Consider the following 17,710-nt stretch of genomic DNA (forward strand, 5'->3'; position numbering starts at 1 on the left):
TACTTGTGATATGCACCGACTGCTCATGTGACAATCCACTGCCTGCTCCCAAGGCTTCATGTGACCCTGATCGGGGGTGGGGGGCTAAACAGGTGCTACGCCTTGCCCAAGGGTGACCTTCAAGCTTGTGGAGAGAACGAGTGCCTTACACCTCCTTTGGTAGAGACGTATCTCCACCCTGCCATCCAACAGTGGCAATATAACCACTTTGGAACCTCTTCCAAAATATGAAGCAACACACACACAGGCAGCATCTATGGAGAAGAATAAGAAGACAATATTTCAGGCTAAGTCCATGTTCAGTGCTCTGGATTTCCAGCATCTCCAGAATCTCTTGTGTCCAAAATATGAAGTTCGTCTTCCGATCAATAATGGCACTGTGGAGAATAAGCTATCAAATAGGCCATAGTCCATGCCTTGCAAAGTCATGTCCATTGCTGACTGGCAAATTTAATGATGATTTCGCTTCTTTTGGCAATTTGGTGTAACTGTACAGAACCTAGTGCATATCCATGGTGAAATGCCATGCTTCTGTCTGATCACCAGGGGGCACCAGAGTCCTCTTCCCCTGATTAGTAGTTGCTTATTTTCACCTGTGTCTTTTAGTTATCAGTGTACCTGTTTATCTGTTCAAGATCCCTCTGCTCATTTGTCTTTGCACAGTCTTGAGTTTACCTACCCTGTGTGTAGTGATTCTTGAATCCTAGCATGTGCTCTCTACAAATCAGTACACATGTGAAGATTCTTTTTCCAACTTCATCCTCGCCTCTGGTCTCCTCTGCACTTGGGTCAACCTAGTTTAACTTTCTCCTGGAGGTCCACTGGTTAAAGGTATGGAACTTCACCATAACAACCCCAGTTCAAACCCAGCCTGGGAACGACCTCTTTTACCGCAAGACTGGTCCATTCATCGACCAAAGAAAGTATGAGAATCTCTGATCAACGCTGGCCAGCAAGGAAGTGATGGAAAGTGGGCATGAGCGTATGCTCTTGCCGACACTCACCAAGGTCATCCTGCTGAGCTGGCAAACCACGGCTGCCACCTGGCCTCCTGTGCTTTCAAAGCTGCCACTGTCCAAGCAATTTGATGGCACGTAGAGGGTTTCTTACTGTGTTCTCTGGCGTCTGAGCTGCAACTCATCAAGTTCCCCTCCAACCACTGCAACGGGGCCTACTGTTTATCATCTCTCTCCTCTCTGGCAGGGCTCCCGCCTCCGCTCCAGCACTCTAAGAGAAGAGCTCTCCAAGTTGTACAGACTAATGTCTCTTCAGCAGGGAGGTGAATAGTGTGTTTGATCACCCAGTCAGCATACCCATAGCGTGGCTGACTACGCAAACTCTGGCGGTAAAGTGTGGTTACAACACTGGAGTCCTAATGGCCGTGTTCCACCGTGGGGTATTAGATAAAGATAAAGATGGATTGGCAGCCAAGGACCCAGTTGAGGGTCTCAGGGCTCTCATTGGGTTGACTCCCATCCGGGTTGACCATTGTTTCTGGAAAAGAAGAAGAGAGTACAACAGTGATTCCTCTAGGGCTGCCAGTCTCCAAGCCCCTCCAGCCTCATTTTCCCTTGGATTGGGAGGGTTACAGCCCAGAGGAAATGCGGACTTGATCCAAGACTTCTCCTGTTGTCATCTGGGATCACCCTGGGCCATCAGGTGCCAGCCATTGGAAGGGTGTCCTTTCATGCTTCAGCCTGATCATGAGGGGGCGCCAGAGTCCTCCATGTTCCTCTGCTCCTCCCCTGAATACTAGTTGATTATTTTTATATGTGCCTTGTTTTATTTCTCTATTTAAGTTACCTCTGTTTTGTTTGACTCTGCTCAGTCTTGAGTTCACCTGCGAGTCCTAGCCTGTGTTTCCGACTAAACAAACCAGAAGTGAAGAGACTTCATTCAACCCCATCCTCGTCTCTGATCTCCTCTGCACTGGGATCCACCTGGTCTAAGTCTCCTGGAGGTCCACTGGTTAGAGATGTGAAACTTCACCATAACAATCCTGTTCAAACCCAGTCTGCAAAACACCCCTGTTACAGTGAAAAATACTGATTCTCTTTGTCTCTAATCAATTGACTACATACACCGCAAGTCTAATTTTCTAGAGCTCTGCCTAAAGGTCATGCGATGTTAATAAGGTTCGCTTTTCATCCTCTTGTGCAGGGATCACTTCATAGCCACAACTTTATATAACCACCAGAGGCATATTAAACTGTTATAGGCGTGTAAGAACTACTTAAAATACAAGCAGATAATTAATTGTTAAGATGCAAAGAAAACAACAACTAAACAGTTTAATCTAAGAATTAAACAGTCAGAACCAACAATATTCCACCTTAGCATCAGGGCTGTGTGCCTTGTAACACCAGTAAAACCATTTTCCAATTGCTGTTTGCTTTTCTCAGCTCATCTAGTAACGCTGACTGCTCTGTGCAATGGTTAGTTGTTTTGGGATTGGACTTACATACTGCTGATATTTATTCCTGCTTTTGACATATATAACACTTTGCCCCCTTCAAGAAACTGACATGCAATGAATCTTTATCATGAATGCAGTGCACCTGCACTCGTGCTGCCGACTGATAAAGAAATGGAGCTTTTATTACTGCCTTCTGAGTGTAAGCTCTCACCATGTACATACCAGGTAATGGATGAAACTACTCAACAATTTTTGCTGCCATTTCCATCAAAACTGCAATCTTACAAGTCAGGTCAAATGTAAGATTCAGTGTGTTTAACAACTTGAATTGAATCGTTCATCAGTTAAACCACACACAGGTCCATTCCATTACACACAGTTTCTGAATTCACTAACGTCGAGATGCCTGGATAAACCTTTGACAGCTACAGAAGAACAATGGCATAGAAGGCTACAAGGCTCAGTGCTGGAAAGTGCAATTAGTATTCCTATGTACAGACGCAGTGGGCCAAAAGGCCTGCTTCTGTGTGGCATGATGCTATAAAGCCAACAAAACATATAGAGTTCACTGCCAAGATGGCCCACCAGAGCCTTTACTCCCTGAGAAAACTAAAGAAATTTGGCCTGTCCCCTAAAACCCTCACTATTTTTTATAGATGCATTCTTCTAGGGTGCATCACAACCTGGTATGGAAGTTGTCCTGTCCAAGACCGAAAGAAGCTGCAGAAGATCATGAACACGGCGCAGCACATCACACAAACCAATCTTCCGTCCATGAACTCACTTTACACTGCACACTGTCAGAGCAGTGCTGCCAGGATAATCAAGGACTTGACCCATCCAGCCAACACGATTTTCGTCCCTCTTCCCTCCGGGAGAAGGCTCAGGAGCTTGAAGACTCGTACGGCCAGATTTGGGAACAGCTTCTTTCCAACTGTGATAAGACTGCTGAACGGATCCTGACTCGGATCTGGGCCGTACCCTCCAAATATCCGGACCCGCCTCTCAGTTTTTTTGCACTATCTTACCTTCCATTTTTCTATTTTCTATTTATGTTTTATAATTTAAATTTTTAATATTTACTAGTTTTTACTATTTTTAATATTTAATATTTGTAATCCAGAGAGTGGGAAGCGCAGAATCAAATATCGCTGTGAAGATTGTACATTCTAGTACCAATTGTTTGGTGACAATAAAGTATAAAGTATAAGTATGTACCTTCTTAACAACCCTATCAACTTGTGTGACAACTTTGAGGGATCTATGCATATGGAACCTTCTCTTCATCCACACTGCTAAGAATCCTGCCAATAACCCTATATTCTGTCTTTCCAAAGAGGATCACTTTAAACTTTCCCAAATTGAACTCCATCTGCAATTTATTAGCCCAGCACTGCATCCTGTCAATGATCCGTTATAATCTATGACAATCTTCTACACTATCCACAACACCGCCAAACCTTTCAAACTTACTAATCCACACTTCCACTTCAAAGTTCACATTTCAAAGGAAGTGTATTATCAAAGTATTTATATGCCACCATTTTTGGACTTTTGAGACTCATTTTGCAGGGATTTGCAGTAGAACAAATACGTAAATACTGTACAACAGAATTGGCGAATATCTACTCACAAACAAAGGCTGACAAGCAACCAGTGTGCAAAAGAAGACACACTGTGCAGCTATAAAAAATAATAAATAAATAAATAAACAAACAAACAAACAAACAAATGAATAAATAGGTACTTCGAACATGAGTTGTGGAGTCCTTCAAAGTGAGTCCATAGGTTGTGTTCGGTGATCAGTTCAGTGTCGCGGTGAGTGAAGATATCCACACTGGTTCAGGAGCCTAATAGTTGAAGGATGATAACTCTTTCTAAACCAGGTGATGTGGGACCTAAGGCTCCTGTACCTCCTTCCCGGTGGGAGCAATGGGAAGAGAGCATAGCCTGGATGGTGAAGGTTCTTGATGCAAGAAGCCACTTTCCTGTGGCGACACTGTTTGAAGTAGCGAGTGAGAGATCAACATTGTGCAGGGCGGGAGCCATTTGAAAACCGCGTCTCATTGGAAGTGAGTCTTGTTTGAGCCAATAAAAGGAAAGGAGGAGCAAGTGGAGCAGCCATTGTGTGAGTGGAGCAGTGTTAGAGAGATCGGGCTTCCCCTCAACAGATGGGATCGGGCTTCGGCACGCACAGATGCAGACTCGAAGTAAGTTTGTTTTCCTGTTAGCATAAAACTAGTACACTGTGCATGGGTCCAGAGTTAATGGTGTGTTCCTTGTGTGAATGTGGGAACTTCGGAAGGGCTCCAGTCTCCCTGATAACTACATCTGCACAAACAGCACTGAGCTGCAGCTCATTGGAGACTGTGTAAAGGAACTGGAGCTTCAGTTCAGTGATCTTTGGCTCATAAGGTAGAATGAAGAGGTGATAGATAGGAGCTACTGGGAGATAGTCACCCCTATTTTGCTGAAGGCAGGTACCTGGGTGACTATCAGGAGAGGAAAAAGGCATAAGCAGTAAGTGCAGAGTACTGCAGTGGCCATTCCCCTCTACAATGAGCAAACCCCTTTGGGTACTGTTGGGATTGACCTGCCAGAGAGAAACCACAGTGAGCAGGTCACTGACACTGAGTCTGGTTCTGTGGCTCTGTAGGGAAGCGAGGAGAAGAGACGAGCTGTAATGATAGGAGATTCATTGGTCAGGGGAACAAAAAGGAGGTTCTGTGGGTAAGGAGATTCCAGGATAGTTTGTTGCCTCCCGGGTGCCAGAGTCAGCAACATCTCAGATCAAGTCCACAGCATTCTTAAGTGGGAGGGTAAGGTTGTGGTCCATGTTGCTACCAATGACATGGGTAGGATGAGTGATGAGGTCCTACAAAGTAAGTTCAGGGAGTTAGGTGCTAAGTTAAAGGACAGAACAGGGGGTTATGGTTTTAGGATTGCTACCCATGACACATGTTAGTGCGGCCAGAAACAGGAAGATCAAACAGCTTAACACAAGGCTAAGGAGTTGTTGTAGGAAAGAGGGCTTCAGACTTTTGGCTCTCTTCCAGGGAAGGTGGGACCTGTACCAAACGGATAGTTTGCACCTGAACTGGAGGGGGACTAATATTCCAGTGGAAAGGTTTACTGGTGCTGCACGGGGGGTGGTTAAACTGAAGTTGCAGGGGGTTAGGAATCAGAGTGCCAGAAAAGATAGTGGGCAGGCCATGGAGAAAGGTGTTGTTAGCTCTACATACAAGGTGAAGAACCAAAAGGTTGAGCAAGGTGACTTTAATGTTCTGAATTGTGTATATTTCAATGCCAGGACCATTGTAGGAAAGACAAATGAGCTCAGGGCATGTATCAGCACATGGAATTATGACCTTGTAGCCATTAGTGAGACTTGGTTGCAAAAAGGGCAGGTCTAGCAGCTCAGTATCCTGGGCTTTCCTTGTTTTAGATGTGATAAGGGAGGGATTAAAGGGGTAGGGGTGGCATTACTAGTCAGGGAAAATGTCACAGCAGTGCTCAATCAGAGATTGGCAAGCTCATGCAGTGAGGCTTTATGTGTAGAGCTGAGAAATAAGAAAGGTATGCCCACATTAATGGGGCTCTATTATGGACCATTCAACAGTCTGCTGGATGTAGAAGAGCAAATTTGTAGAGGGATTGCAGACTGTTGCAAGAAACATAAGTTTATGATATTAGGTGATTGTGAATGTACACATTTTGACTGGGTCTCCTGCACTGCAAAAGGGCTGGGTGGGAAAGAGAGTGTCAAATGCGTTCAGAAAAGTTTCCTTAATCAGTATATAGTAGTCCCAACTTGAGAGAGTGCGATACTAGCTCTTTTATAAGGGAATCGGAACTAGAATCAGAATCAGGTTTATTATCACCATCATGTGTCATAAAATTTCTTAACTTAGCAGCAGCAGTCCAATGCAATACATAACAATATAGAAAGAAAGAAATAACTTTATTTATGAATGAGACACAGCAGGTGACAATAGTTTGTGTAGGGGAACACTTTTCATTTCATGGTCATAATGCCATTAGTTTCAAGGTAATTATGGAAAAGGATAGGTCTGGTCCTCAAGTTGAGACTCAAAAGTGGAGAGAGGCCAAGTTTTATGGTATCGGAAAGGATCTTGCAAGTGTGGGTTGGGACAGGTTGTTTTCTGGCAAAGGTATACTTGGTAAGTAGGAGGCTTTCAAATGTGAAATTTTGAGGGTACAGAGTTTGTATGTTCCTGTCAGAAAAAAAAAGGTAAGATAAACAGTTTTAAGGAACCTTGGTTTTCAAGAGATAGTGATGCCCTGGTTAAGAGAAAGAAGGACGTGCATAGCAGGTACTGTATGAGGAGGCAGGAACAAGTGAAATAATTGAGGAGTAAAGAAATGCAAGAGAACTCTTAACAAGGAAATCAGAAGGGCTGAAACAAGACATGAGGTTACTCTAGCAGAAAGGATGAACGAGAATCCTAAGGGCTTTTACAAATATATTAAGAGCAAAAGGATAGCTTGGAGCAAGTTTAGTCCTCCAGAAGATCAGAGTGGGTAATCTATGTGTGGAGCCAAAAGAGATGGGGGAGGTCTTAAACAGATTTTTGCATCTGTATTTATTCGGGAGATGGACAAGGAGTTTATAGATGTGAGGCAATGCAGAAACGACATTGTGGACCCTATACAGATTACAGAGGAGGAGGTCGGTGTTTGCTGCCTTAAGGTGGATAAATCCCCAGGGCCTAACAAGTGTTTCCTCAGACCCTGTAGGAGACCAGTACAGAAATTTCAGGAGCCCTAGCAGAGATATTTAAAACACCATTAGACATGGGTTAGGTGCCAGAGGATTGGAGGATAGCTAATGTTAAAAGGCTCTATGATTAAGCCAGGAAATTTTAGGGCAGTGAGCCTGATATCTAATGGAAAGGTTATTGGAGAGTATTCTAAGAGCTGGATATATAAGTATTTGGATATACGAGGACTGATTAGGAATAGTCATAGGTATTTGTGCATGCTAAGTCATGTCTAACAATCTTATAGAGTTTTCCAAGGAGGGTACCAGGAAGGTTGATGAAAGCAAGGCAGTGGATGTTGTCTGCAAGGCCTTTGACAAGGTCCTGTATGGGAGGTTAGTCAAGAAGGTTCAGTCTATTGGTATTCAAGATGAGGTAGTAAATTGGATTAGACACTGGCTTTGTAGCAAAAGCCAGGTAGTTACCTCTCTGACTGGAAGCCTGTGACTAGTGGCATGTTGCAAGGATTGGTGCTGGGTCTGTTATTGTTTGCCATCTATGTCGACAATCTGGATGATGTGATAAACTGGATCAGCAAATTTGTGGAGGACACCAAGATTAAGGGTGTAGTGAATAGTGAGGAAGAGTCTGATAGCTTGCATCGGGATCTCAACTAGTTGTAAAATGGGTTGAAAATAGCAGATGGAACTTTATGCAGACATGTGTGAGGTGTTGCACTTTGGGAGGACAAACCAGGGTAGGACTTACATGGTGAGCACACTGTGAAGTGCTGGAGAACAGAGAGATCTGGGAATACAGGTCCTTAATTCTATGAAAAGGGTGTCACAGGAAGACAGGGTGGTAAAGAAAGCTTTCGGCACATTGACCTTCATAAATCAATGTATTGACTATAGCAATTAGAATATTATGTTGAAATTGTATAGGACAATTTGTATGAGGGCAAATTTGGAGTATTGTGTGCAGTTTTGGTCACCTACCTACAAGAAAAAATGTACTTAAGTTTGAAAGAGTGCAGAGAAAATGTTCAAGGATGTTCCTGGGACTTGAGAAACTGAGCATAGGGGAAGAGTAAATAGGTTTGGGCTTTATTCTCTGGAACACAGGAGAATGAGGGGAGATTTGGTGGAGGTATACAAAACCATAAGGACTATAGATAGGGTAAATGCAAACAGGCTTTTTTCCACTGAGGCTGGGTGGGTCAACGAGGTGCCATGTGTTAAGGGTGAAAGGTGAAATGTTTAAGGGGAGCATGAGGGGGAACTTCTTCACTCAGAGGGTGGTGAGAGTGTGGAATGAGCTGCCAGTGCAAGTGGTAAATGTGGGGTCAACTTCAATGTTCAAGAGAAATTTGCATAGGCACATGGATGAGAGTGGTATAGAGGGCTATGGTCTGGTGTGCAGGTTGATGGGACTAGGCAGATTAATGGTTCGGCATTGACTAGATGGGCTGAAGGGCCCATTTCTTTGCTGGTGTGTTCTATGACTCTTCTATGACACTCGATGGTTGGAGGACTTTTCCTGTGGTGGACTGGGCCATATCCGCTACTTTTTGTATTCACCACATTTTCCACTTCCAAGTCATTTATAAAAATCACACAAGGGCCTGCTTCTGTCTGGCATGTATTACAACTTTGACGTTTCTCAACTGTTCTCCGCACTTGGATTTCTTGTGCCAGGATTATAATTCTCTCCTATTTCAAATAAATGGCAGTAGATTGAAATAATCCTCTGATTTCTGAGCTATTTCTGTAAGTGAATATCTTTGGCTTTCTGTGACACTGCATATTAATTTGTATGCAACAGGTCTCAGGGCCAATTTCTATCAGAGCCGATTTTAGATGTTCCTGATAACTAACAATATTGTTGAATTGGAGGATCTTTAGTAACATCAAGGGAATAATCTCCTCTGACTCTCTTATGGTTTTCAATGTGATCCACCAATTCAACAATATTGTTAGTTATCAAGAACATTTTGTCCTCTCCATGTGTACTATAAAGAAGTCACATGCTCGACTCGACTGTCCTCTAGCCTGTGTGTGTAAGAGCTGTCGTTATATGAAGTTCCTCACGGCTTCTCTTCTCTGTGCTTAATGCTCCCTCATAGTTGATTATCCTTCTACAGATTTGTCTTCATGCTAGAGTCTGCTGTAGCCTTCTTTTCCATTAATTCCCCCTGCAGCTCTACTGGCTCACTGCAGAGTCTCGAAAACCCAAGGCATATTAACCTACCTGTCTACAGCGTTATGAGGTCCTATGGTCAGTGCTATGGATCAGTAAAGCTGAGTAGGTGTTTTCAAAGATGTTCTTCAAACTGCTGTTCCTCTTTCCCCAGAGCCAATATATGTCAGTTGCTGTGACTACCCTAACATCCCAGCTGTAGAGAACTTGGAGGTGGTGTTTGTGCCAGTCATTTGGAACAGGTTATAGACCATCCATCCCAATGTCTAGACAACCTCAAGAGCTTCAAAACAGGAGTGAATATTTTATTGAATACTAGGAACAAACAACATGTGGACTTAAAATATAGAAACATAGCAATATAGAAAATCTACAGCACAATACAGGCCCTTCAGAACACAATGCTGTGCCGAACAGGTACTTACTTTAGAAATTACCCTCTCGTGTTAGCCATCTCAGCCCTGGGAAAAAGCCTCTGACTATCCATATATTCAATGCCTCTCATCATCTTATACATCTCTATCAGGTCACCTCTCATCCTCTGTCGCTCCAAGGAGAAAAGGCCAATTTCACTCAATCTATTCTCATAAGGCATGCTCCCCAATCCAGGCAACATCCTTGTAAATCCCCTCTGCACCCTTTCTATAGTTTCCACATTCTTCCTGTAGTGAGGTGACCAGAACTGAGTACAGTACTCCAAGTGGGGACTGACCAGGGTCCTATATAGCTGTAACATTACCTCTCAGCTCTTTGAACTCAATCCCACTGCTGATGAAGGCCAATGCACCGTATGCCTTCTTAATCACACAGTCAACCTGCGCAGGTGCTTTGAGCGTCCTATGGACTCGGATCCCAAGATCCCTCTGATCCTCCACACTGCCAAAAGTCTTACCATTAATACTATATTCTGCCATCATATTTGACTTACCAAAATGAACCACCTCACACTTATCTGGGTTGAACTCCATCTGCCACTTCTCAGCCCAGTTCTGCATCCTATCGATGTCCCGCTGTAACCTCTGACAGCCCGCCACACTATCCATAACACCCCCAACCTTGGTGTCATCAGCAAATTTACTAGCCCATCCCTCCACTTCTTCATCCAGGTCATTTATAAGAATCATGTAGAGCTGTTGGAGTATCATGTTGCAGCTGAACAAAACATTAATTAGGCTGCACTTGCAGTATGGGGTATAGTTATGGATTCCATGCTACAAAAGGGATGTGGGAGGATTGTAATTAGAGCTTAGGAAGTTGTGCGGATACCTTCACGAGGGAGTAGATAGCGTAGATAGTTAGAGACATTTTTGCCAGGATAAGGGAATCTAATACTAGAGGCATATGTTTAGAGAGGGAAAAATTTTAAGACACCTGATGTTGTTGAACTCTGATGTTCTTGATCCAAAGTTCTTTCAAGAGTTAAGAAAGAGGCGCAAAGTTGTTGCTTTATGACCATTTTATTAAGCGTTAATAAAACAAAAAGAATTGGAAACAGAGAGAAGCAGTGGTCTAATGGAGGAAGGAAAGAAGAAGCAAAGATGACAGTCAAAGTGTTCGACCTTTCTTATACTGCCTAGATAAGAGACATTCCATTCAAATTTGTAGACAAGTGTTAACCAATCAGATAGCCCCTATCCAAATAATGTGATACCAAGAAGCTTCTAGAAAGAGACAGAAGCACTTGGGGCCATAATGAACAATTGCATGTACGTACTGTGACCACGAGGAAACATACTAAACGGTTACATATATATAGGTAGTCATGTAAAATACAAGCAAGCGTAAATTGTTACAGTGGAATCCAACATTGAGTAACTTCTTCACACAGAAGATGGAGAAGGTCTGGAAGAAGATAACAGAGGAAGTGACAGATGCAAATACCAAAAAAGAAGGAAGAGATGAATACGTGCCTAATGCAGACCAATGGGATTAGTGTGAATTGCCTAAGGAAGAGATAGGCAGAAATGCCTTTTTCTATGCTGCACAGCTACATGAATCTATGACTCTGCATTATGATTTTATTCCTTTGGAATACTGTACACATAGATATAGCTAGGGTGCCTAAGACTTTTGCACAGTACTGTATTTGCCAACATGGAGCCGAGAGCAAGTTTGTAAATCTGGCAGGGGATGTTGGAAATGGGGAGGGTGGAGTGCCTCAGAGGGGTGTGGGACAGGTGGAAGAGAAGGTGTGCCAGGGATGGCTGGGGGGCGGGGGTGGGCAGGGAAGCATGGGTGCAGACACACCCAGTCCTGAGACACCAGGCAAAGTTACTTGATTCCAAAGACTCGGTTTATTGACCATGACAGAATGTCTCTCTGGTGCTTCCCACTCCCTCCCCTCTCCACCCTCAGTGCACAACAGAAACCCATATCAGAATCAGGTTTATCATCACTCGCATATGCAATGAAATGTGTTTTTTTCTGTGGCAGCAGAACAGTGCAATACATAAAATTACTACAGTATTGTACAAATGTCTTAGGCACCCTAGGTATAGACTTTTGCGCAGTATTATATATACACATATGATTTACTTACATACAGGAATACCACAGTCTCATGTCATGTCCCCTCATTTTGTATAAAATCCATTGTTTGGCATTAAGTCTTCAGGAGAAGGCTTTGCCAGTGCTTGTTGGTAGATAGATTCAACTCCCACTCACATTACCTGGGGCTGGCTCATTGCATTATGATCCCTAAAAATAACAATGTAATCCATGTTTATGCACAACCACTCCCTCAAGGCTCGAGACTTCCGCAAACATCTGCAGGTGTACCAAGCAGAGCATTCTAACTGGTACAGAGGGGCCACTGCACAGGACTGGGAAAAGCTGCAGAAACTTGTAAGCTCAGCCAGCTCCATCATGGGCACCAGCCTCCCCAGCATCCGGGAGCCTTCTTCAAAAGGCGATATCTCAAAAAGGCAGCAGCCATCTTTCAGGACCCCCATCACCCAGAACAAGCCCTCTTCTAATTGCTACCTACAAGGAGAAGGTAAAGGAGCCTGAAGACACACACTCAACATTTTTATCAACAGCTTCCTCCCCTGTGTCATCAGATTTCTGAATGGACACTGAACCCACGAACACTAACTCTGTATTTTTCCCTCTCTTTTTGCACTACTTATTCAATTTAATTTTCGCTTTTATATATAATTCTTTTTGTAATTTATTGTTTTTGTTATGTTTTCTAATGCACTGCTGCCGCAAAACAACAAAGTTCACAACATATGCCATTGATAACTAAACCTGACTCTGAAGTGAGGACAGTGCTGTTGTGAATGGATTAAATCACGGCTCCATTTCGCCCTCTGCTGGTGCCATTCGGCATCTAACTGTGATGGGGATCTCAAATACACTCAGCGCGCAACAGGGGCAGGGAGCTTCAAGAGTTGGTGTTCTGGCTCCATCTCCTGGAAGGAAAAGAAACGTTTCACCACCATACAGTCCAAAAAAATGTTATTCTTTTTTTCTTAAAATGCACTTTACGGTCTTGCAATAACACAGGGCCTTTTTTTGAACAGGGTGGCAGAAACAAGAATGTACAGTAGCGTCAGCTGCACACACCTGCATTACATTTACATCGAGATTTGAAGCAAAGCTAACAGAAAGGTCTTTGCAAAAGGTCACACTGCAGCAGATGTAATGTTCAATAAGCTACTTGACAGCCCCTTGCTGCAGTGACAAAACCTTTCAAAATTCTGGCCGTGCTATTTGCTTTGGTAACTTTACTCTTCAGAGGGACTGTCAACACTATTTTAACAACTTTGTGTAAATAATATTTCATAGCAAAATAAGCTTCTAACACACATTGAAAACTCACCAGATTTTTTTTAAATTTCAGCATAAAATAAATATTTTAACATCTATCTAGTCACTCAGACAGAGGGGAATGGGAACCATTAAAAATTTAATTTATTTTCCATTAAAAGGAGACTATGAACCAATATAAAGCAATATGTTTAGTCTTACTTCCTATCTCAGCCTTTCCTTCTGCCTGAGTAAATTGCCTTTTTTTGATCTTTGAACATCCCCATCTCTCCCCATACAACTGGTTTCCTGTTCACCAATCTATAAAACATTTCTGGCTTCATTTCATGTTTGTTGTTAGCCTTTTCTTATGTCTTCTCTTCTTTTTCTCCCTCTCTACTTGCATAATCAATGTTGTTCTCACTTCTGTCAATTGCTCTTTTTTATCAGTCCGATTCTACGCTCTATCTTTTTAGTCCCTTTTGGCTTTGATTTTCCTCACCTTCTGCCTCATGGGGAAGTACCTAAACTGTGGATGAAACATCAACACTTTGAAAGCATCCCATTTTTAATAGCAATTTTTTTCTGCCAAGCTTCTTTCAGTGCAAGAGAAATAAGGGTCTTGCATATTGCTGTACTATATTTTATTGCGTTGGAGTGCCTGACATTGGCATTGATGTTCATCCTTACTCAATAATGAACAAGCCAAAGGCCATCCTATCAGTTGGCAGTCTCATGCATCAATCAAATGGCTTCTTTCAACCTGGACATGGTGGGAATAAGATTGGGCAATAACAGAAAATGGATGACTTCAAAGGAAAAGAAAATCAGCCAATTTTTTGCACTTCTGCCCAAGACCAATTTCATTCCAATAGATGTTCAGTAAGCAGCCTTTCCAAGATGACAAGATGAATTGCTCTTTCAGGCAGTAGATATAAATATATTATGACATTTACAAGGGGATACTTTAAACTAAAAATACTATCCTAAGGCAGCTTCAAATAGTGACAGATTTAATTAAATTCCAGCAAAGGAGAATTTTTCTCAGCTTCTCTCAAACAAATTACTGATTGCTCAGTGATAGCTCTCATGTAGAGTGTGTCTTGCTCCAGACCCAACAGCAAAACAAACATAATCCTTTCTGTAGCGCCTGGCTTATTAAAAATGTAATTCCTCTGCATAATTGAAATGGGATTGGGCGATGGATGGAAATCAGGGAAATGGGGGAGCTACATTTTAAACATTGTAAATAATGTGCTAACATTGTAAATAATCATATTGCACATGTAGACATGAAACACCACTGCATTGGTTCTCATTCCATTGACAGTTACTGCCAACCTGCCTCTCATCAAATTCTTTTTAACTTGAAAACATTTTACACAAAAAAATGTAAGTGATTGATCCTCCTTCCCTATGAGCGATTGCTAATTTTCAATTCCCATTGTATTCCACACACAAGGTTGTCAAAGATTTATAAATCAATTATTTAACATCTTTGATGTTAATGCAGCTGAACAAAAAAAAGCATGGTCCCGATTGTTGCAAGATTTGTAATAATGAAAGGAAAGTTAGTGGATTCATCTTAGCTACACCGTTGAAACATCTTTTGTGACATGTTGCTTTTAAGGCACCTTTCTATTCACATTTTTTTTTCTGAAGGTGGTGGTGTGCAGCCTTTCCAAACTGCAGTGTTAGATCCCAGTATCACTGAGGACAAAGTTCAAGGAGTTAGAGCTATAGAGTCAGGAAGAGAGATGCAGTAGAGAGAGATGGGCCCTTCAGCCCATTAAGTCCTTGCCTACCCCAATTTTACAGCAATCCTACCCTAACCCATTTTATCATCCCTGCATTTCCTCCATCTACTCCCAATTCCACCCATAGGGCAAATTTATAAAAGTCAATTAACCTACCAATCTGCATGTTTTAGAACATAGAACACAGCATAGTGCAGGTCCTTTGGCCCACAATGTCATGCTGAACTTTCACATTAGAACCAAGATCAAGCTAATTTTTCCCCTCCCACATAACCTTTTATTCTTCTTTCATCTATGTCCCTAATGTATCTGCCACTTGCCACCATCCCCGGCCGTGCAGCACGTGCACCTACCACTCCCTCTGTCAAAAAAACCTACCTCTGACATTCCCTCTACACATTCCTCCAATCACCTTAGAATTACGCCCTCTCGTATTATCCATTTCTGCCCTGGGAAGAAGGCATTGGTTATCTTATACATATTTATCAAGTCATCTCTCATCCTCCTTTACTCTAAAGAACAAAGCCCTAGCTCTCTCAGCCTATCCTCATAAGACATAATCTCTAATTCAAGCAGCATCCTGGTAAATCATTTCTGCACCCTCTCTAAAGTTTCTTGCTTGATTCATAGAGTCATGGAAAAGTTCAGCACATCTTTCCTATAATGAGGCTGAACACAATACAACCAGAGTTTCATGAAGACACAAAATTACTGAGATTTTCCTGAATTCAATCCCTCAACTAATGGGGGCTAACATACTACACACCTTCTTAACCACCCTATCAACATGTGTGTCAACTTTGAGGGATCGATGGACGCAGACCCTAAGATCCCACTATTTTTCCACGCTGCTAAGAATCCTACTATTAACCCTGTATTTTGCCTTCAATTTTAACCTTCCAAAGTGGATCACTTCACACTTCTCCAGATTGAACTCCATCTTCCACTAATCAGCCCAGCTCTGCATCCTACAAATATCCCATTGTAAACAATGACAACCTTCTACACTATCCACAATACCACCAACCTTCATGTCATATGCAAAATTACTAAACCACCTTTCCAGTTCCTCATCTAAGTCATTTATAAAAGTACAAAGATCATAAAAATCACCCAGAACAGATTCCTGTGGAGCACCATTGGTCACCAACCTCTGGGCAGAATATGTTCCATCTACTGCCACCCTGTACCATCTGTGGACATGTCAATTCTGAATCCATGCATCAAAGCTTCCCTGGATCCCATACTTCCTGAATGAGCCTACAATGGGAAATCTGTTGAACAGCTTACTAAAATCCATGTAAATAACATCCACTGCTCTACCTTCATCAATTCGCTTTGTCATTTCCCCAAAGAAATAAATTAGGCTCAGGAGACAAGACCTACCTCTCACAAACCTATGCTAACTTTGGTAGGTCAAATATGATCACAGAATATAGTATTCATGGTAAGGCTCTTGGCAGTGTGGAGGATCAGAGGGATCTTGGGGTCCGAGTCCATAAGACACTCGAAGCTGTTCCGCAGGTTGACTCTGTGGTTAAGAAAGCATATGGTGCATTGGCCTTCATTAATCGTGGGAGTGAGTTTAGGAGCCAAGAGGTAATGTTGCATCTATATAGGACCCTGGTCAGACCCCTCTTGGAGTACTGTGTTCAGTTCTGGTCGCCTCACTACAGGAAGGATGTGGAAACCATAGAAAGAGTACAGAGGAGATTTACAAGGATGTTGCCTGGATTGGGGAGCATGCCTTATGAGAACAGGTTGAGTGAACTCGGCCTTTTCACCTTGGAGTGACGGAGGATGAGAGATGACCTGATGGAGGTGAATAAGATGATGAAAGGCATTGATCGTGTGGATAGTCAGAGGCTTTTTCCCAGGGCTGAAATGGCTAGCACAAGAGTGCACAGTTTTAAGGTGCTTGGAAGCAGGTACAGAGGAGATGTCAGGGGTAAGTTTTTTATGCAGCGAGTGGCGAGAGCATGGAATGGGCTGCCAGCAACGGTAGTGGAGGCAGATACGATAGGGTCTTTTAAGAGACTCCTGGATAGGTACATGGAGCTTAGAAAAATAGAGGGCTATGGGTAACCCCAGTAATTTCTAAGGTAAGGACATGTTTGGCACAGCTTTGTGGGCCGAAGGGCCTGTATTGTGATGTAAGTTTTCTATGATTCTAACTATCCCTAATGAAGCAATGTTTCTCCAAATTATTGTGAACCCTTTCTTTAAGAATCCTCTCCAATAATTTGCTCACAACTGAAGTATATAGACCACTAATCTATAATTCCCAGGATTATCCCTAAGATCTTTCTTGAACAAAGAAATAGCATTTGCCATCCTCCAGTCTTCTGGTACTATTCCTATGGCCAGTGAGTTTGCAAAGACCGTAGCCAATAGCAATCTCTTCCCTCATTTCCCTTAGGAACCTGGGGTATATCCTGTCCTGCCCTTGGGATTTTGGAAGGAAACCATGAGTGGAGGAACCCCACACAGCCATTGAGGGAACATGCAAACCCTTCACCCAGGGTTAAGACTGAACTCAGATTTCTGGAGCTGTGAGAGAGCAGCACTTATAGCTGTTACACTATACCAACCCTACCCCAATCCATCCCTCCATTTGTAAAAAGTGAGCTGGGCCTGTCAGGACTTCACTGCAAAATGGGTGATTGTGGAGAGATTTGGAGACATTTCCTCGTGGACTTTGCATGCTGGTTTTAAAAAGTGACCAAGGTTTGGACTTGTCTGCCGAAAAAGATATTGCTTGGGTTAAAAGTAAATTAACCAGGGCCAATAGAAAGAAACGAGGTTTAAATGGAGCAGCAATTGTTGGAGCAGACCAGTGTTAGAGTGGACCATTTTTTGATCAATAG

The 17,710-nt window shown here is 42.7% G+C and overlaps 1 protein-coding gene across 1 annotated transcript in view; it reads left to right on the forward strand.

The window, feature by feature from the left end:
• Positions 1-17,710, forward strand: part of fam98a (family with sequence similarity 98 member A) — a 206,107-nt gene that overhangs the window by 110,436 nt on the left and 77,961 nt on the right. The gene's annotated exons all lie outside the window — the stretch shown is intronic.

Source organism: Mobula hypostoma, chromosome 8, assembly GCF_963921235.1.
Source record: "Mobula hypostoma chromosome 8, sMobHyp1.1, whole genome shotgun sequence".
NCBI classification, from domain to species: Eukaryota; Metazoa; Chordata; class Chondrichthyes; order Myliobatiformes; family Myliobatidae; genus Mobula; species Mobula hypostoma.